The sequence below is a fragment of the Benincasa hispida genome, chromosome 9 (genome assembly GCF_027475165.1).
Source record: "Benincasa hispida cultivar pf3 chromosome 9, pf3_genome.v1.1, whole genome shotgun sequence".
Classification (NCBI taxonomy): Eukaryota; Viridiplantae; Streptophyta; class Magnoliopsida; order Cucurbitales; family Cucurbitaceae; genus Benincasa; species Benincasa hispida.
This window is the reverse complement of record NC_143486.1, coordinates 55,682,064-55,686,197: the sequence shown is the minus strand read 5'-3', so window position 1 is coordinate 55,686,197 and position 4,134 is coordinate 55,682,064. Positions and strand designations below refer to the sequence as shown.

The 4,134-nt window shown below is 40.4% G+C and overlaps 1 non-coding gene across 1 annotated transcript; it reads left to right on the top strand.

Annotated features, from left to right (window-relative positions):
• Window positions 1-107, top strand: LOC120087404 (small nucleolar RNA R71). Its single transcript, XR_005484543.1, has one exon. It is a non-coding gene; the product is annotated as a small nucleolar RNA R71 (small nucleolar RNA).
• The last annotated feature ends 4,027 nt before the right edge of the window (window positions 108-4,134 follow it).

Here is a 4,134-nt window from a genome sequence, read left to right as displayed (position 1 = left end):
AGCCCATTATGCGGACAATCTCGAACCAACCTCTTAAACCTCACCCAGGCATCGCTGAGTGATTCGTCCATATCCTGTTCAAAGTTAGTAATAAGCTTTCTTCGTCTGGCATTCTCTGTAGGTGGGAAATACTTCTTCATAAACTTCTCCACCACCTGCTCCCAAGAAGTGATCTCTCCTGGTTCGAGTGAATAAGCCCATTTCCTTGCCTGATCACAGAGAGAAAATGGAAACAACGTTAGTCAAACCTCCTCAGTAGAGATGTTTGGGAACACAAAAGTATTGCAGATTTCAATAAAACTTCGAAGGTGGGCATGCGGATCTTCGCCACGCCTTCCTCCGAATTGACCTACAGCCTGGATCATCTGCAGCATCACTGGTTTCATTTCAAATCTACTTCCGTCTAAGGTAGGCCTCATGATTTCCGGAGAGAAATCATAGAGGTTTTGCGATGCATGGTCCCTAATGGGTCTATTGCAATCGTTTGCCAACAGAATTGGATTTGCCATGACATTGTTGTTGTTTGGTGCTTCATTCCTAGGCTGCTCCACTATTTCTTCTTTATTGAAATGTGGTTGTTGTTGGCGTTCTCTCAGTCTCCTTCGAAATGTTCTCTCAATCTCCGGGTCGTAGTTCGCCAGAGATTGAGAGTTCTGCAAAGAATTCACAAAAATTACCATTAACAACTATTTTGCCAAAGTCCCCGACAACGGCACCAAAAACTTGATTGCTTATTTTTGTGAATGTGGAAATGATGGATGATATGTGTTGATAGATAGCGTTGTGCACTAAGTTTTCCCAGCGGAATCCAAGAGTAAATTCCTCTAAGTTTCCTGGTAAGTCCAGGGTCGAACACAGGGACTTGTGAAAATAGTTGCGTTGGAGAATTTTATGAAAACTTGCGGTAACTGGTTAAATAAATAAGTGTTTGGTTGTTATTGCGTTAATGAAAATAATAACAAATGTGGCAGAGTTCGAAAAGAGATGGTAAACGGGAAATATGATGAATATGCGTGAACGGGTTGAGAAGGAATTCGGCTAACACTCCCTAGGATGTGTTCATGCTTTGTGATCATACAACATGCATACAATAGTAAACCACCTCTTGGTGTGAATGTCATGGCTTTTAAGGCTCTAACGTATGCGATAATATGCGATAAGTCTACAGGGTTTACACATAAACCTCTATCTCTATTTATGCTATGACAACATGACATTCACACAAATATGCGACCACACAATATCACTCCTATTCCTAATATGCATGCGATGCAAGTTGGCAAACAGAGCTTATCTCTAAGTTCCTATCTCTTGTTTATGCAAGCCTAATCTTTTGCTCTTTCGAGTCCAGATTCTAACCTAGCTCTCTCGAGACATTAGGTTCTTTCTTTAGACTCTCTCTCGAGTAACTCTAAAGGGTATTTTCCACAACATAAAACAAGACAATCGCAAGCAATGAACTTCCTAGATCATGCTAGCTTAGTTTCTCTCAACCCATTCAACTAGTTTAGCTACTCATGCGTATTAAGAGAGTGAGCAGATGTAGAAATAGAACTTCCATTGAATAGATATAAGATGAAGTACAGAATAACAATGCAAGTAAAGTAAAGAGCCTGAAGCAATTTCTTGCCACCAGGCGTCACACTGTTTCTACTCGTGCTCTAAAGATATTCTCGCTTTCGCGAGAGTCAGCCCGCTCTCTGCTCTTACGCTCCAAGGTTTTCTCTCGAGCTGCCTTGGACGATCTCCGGCTTCACCACCCTTCTTTAGCTCCACCGTAAAAATGGTAAAGAAAACTATGCACAGAGGTGGAACTTGTAAAGAGTTGAAGTAATCGGTTGCTTAACCTCTTCTCTGAAGAATGTACTGGGTATTTATAGGGCATCAGTGAAAGGCGGCTTCTCTCTCCTGGTTGTACAGATGGGACAGCTCTAATTCCTGATTGACGCGCCGAATATTTGTCACCGATAAAGCTGGATGTACTTGTGACCGATATCGGCTGTCAACTTAATTAGGATCCGACTACCGTCAGCTTTCTGTCCCATCGATCGTAATTGTCCTTTTGTCTGGATGAGCCCACCATTTGCGCCGACCAAGTTGCGGTGATTCTTCTTGGGTGGATGTTTGCGAGCATGATCAATGCAAAGTCTTACGGTGAAGTTGCGCTCGACCGATGTATTCCTATGATCACGTTCTCTGTATTACGTTAACGCATTATTCTGCATAAAAATATAAAGATCAACTGCTCTAATGCGTTGGACACATGCGACCGCAATATTATAGATTTTATGCTTAATGGATGCAGTTTAACATATTCTATCAATGCAATCCAACATTGTTTAAGAACTTAGCGCTATGATAACGTGCATTTCTGCCCGTTATCACACCCCCAAATTTAAACAATTCTTGTCCTCAAGCATAAGCTAAAGATTCCTTTAGCAAGTTAACCGCAAAGTTCTTTCCCTAGATTTCTCACGGATACTTCATTCAGGTCCTATATGCCAGAATTTCCTTAAATTTTATTCAAAACTCTTCCTAAAATATTTCTAAGACTTAGGGATTGCAAGTTTTACTTTCAAAAGGACTTTACTGAATTCTGGAGTATCGCATGATTTATTTCAAAAAGAAAAATTTTCACTCAAGTGTCAAATGGTTTATCCTTGCACAAAAATTTTCTTCATTTCTATTTTTTCTGACCTTGCACTGATCCGAGTGCCTTGCCTTCGTTTTGGCTTGTCCCCACGAGTGTCATGCAGACATCCAACTATGGGCAATGCACTCTTTCTCATACTAAACTCGTACTAATTTGGCAGTGGAGTTGCGGTCATTTGTTTTTGCATTGATCCTGGAGACTTTCGATTTGGCTTGCCCCCACGTGTGTCATGCGGACATCCAACTACGGGTAAGTGCCTTTCACAACTTGACTCTTATCAACATGGGTTTCCCATTGCGTTGACAGTGGAGTTGTTATTCTCACTTTTTTTTTGTAGCAAGGTCGTAAACAAATACCGCACCCCCAAATTTAAAATGTGGCAATGTCCTCATTGCCAAAAGATTAAAATAAATCATGTGATGGTCCAAGAAGGCATTGTAAAGAGAGTTTGAAAGAAAGCGAGCAAACCTCTAACTTCTAGAAATATTTCATGAGGTGACTATCTTAAGATTTACATTGATTCTAGTATATACGAGAGAGATAGACGCATATTTTTCATCATTGAAATCATCCTTGGCACAAAACAACAGGCGTCAACTACTAAAGTTATCTATTTGTTATATGATTGTGGTAGTCAAGGAGGATGCGGTGATAAAACTTTGAAAAGTAGTATGCAATGTGATAGCGCGAAATTTGAAGGAAAGATAAAGAAAAGTACACCCCCAAATTTAGTGTTGTCGCCTGTATTGTACTAATGCATCCATCTTGCGGCGATCATTCTTCGTTGGGTTGGTGTCTCGATCGTTGTAAGGAAAACAAAGAAAGGGTCAAATTATTTCAACAAAAATAAAAAGGCATTATTCTTTTTCTTTTCTTTTTTTTTTTTTTTTGTAGAAATATTAGGATTGAGAAGTGAAAAGATAGCTGAAGAGATAGTGAAAATCCTGAGTAGTGGATAAAAGAGTTGCAGACTTGAAGGTTCCCAAAACTTGCGTCCCTGATAAATTGCGATCATTTGATAACGCAGGGACCACCTACCTCCTTCTTCATTCAAAGTTTCTTAGTTCCATGGAGTCGACTTGGCGATGCCAGTCTTCTCCATGATATGCCTTTATGCGCTGCCCATTAACTTTGAATATGTTGGTGCCGTCATCATTTGATAATTCTACCGTGCCATGCAGAAGTACTTGTTGAATTATGAACGATCTGGACCAACGAGACTTTAGCTTTCCCGGGAACAGTAGCAGACGTGAATTGAAAAGCAGGACTTTCTGCCCGACTTGGAGGTTCTTACTGCATATGCGTTGATCATGCCAACACTTGGTGTGCTCTTTGTAAATTTTCGCATTTTCATATGCATTGTTCCTCCATTTTTCTAGCTCGACCAATTGCATCTTCTGCGCTTCCCCTGCTTTCTTTAAATCGAAATTCAATTTCTTGACTTCCCACAATGCTTTATATTCCAGCTCCAAGGGCAAGTT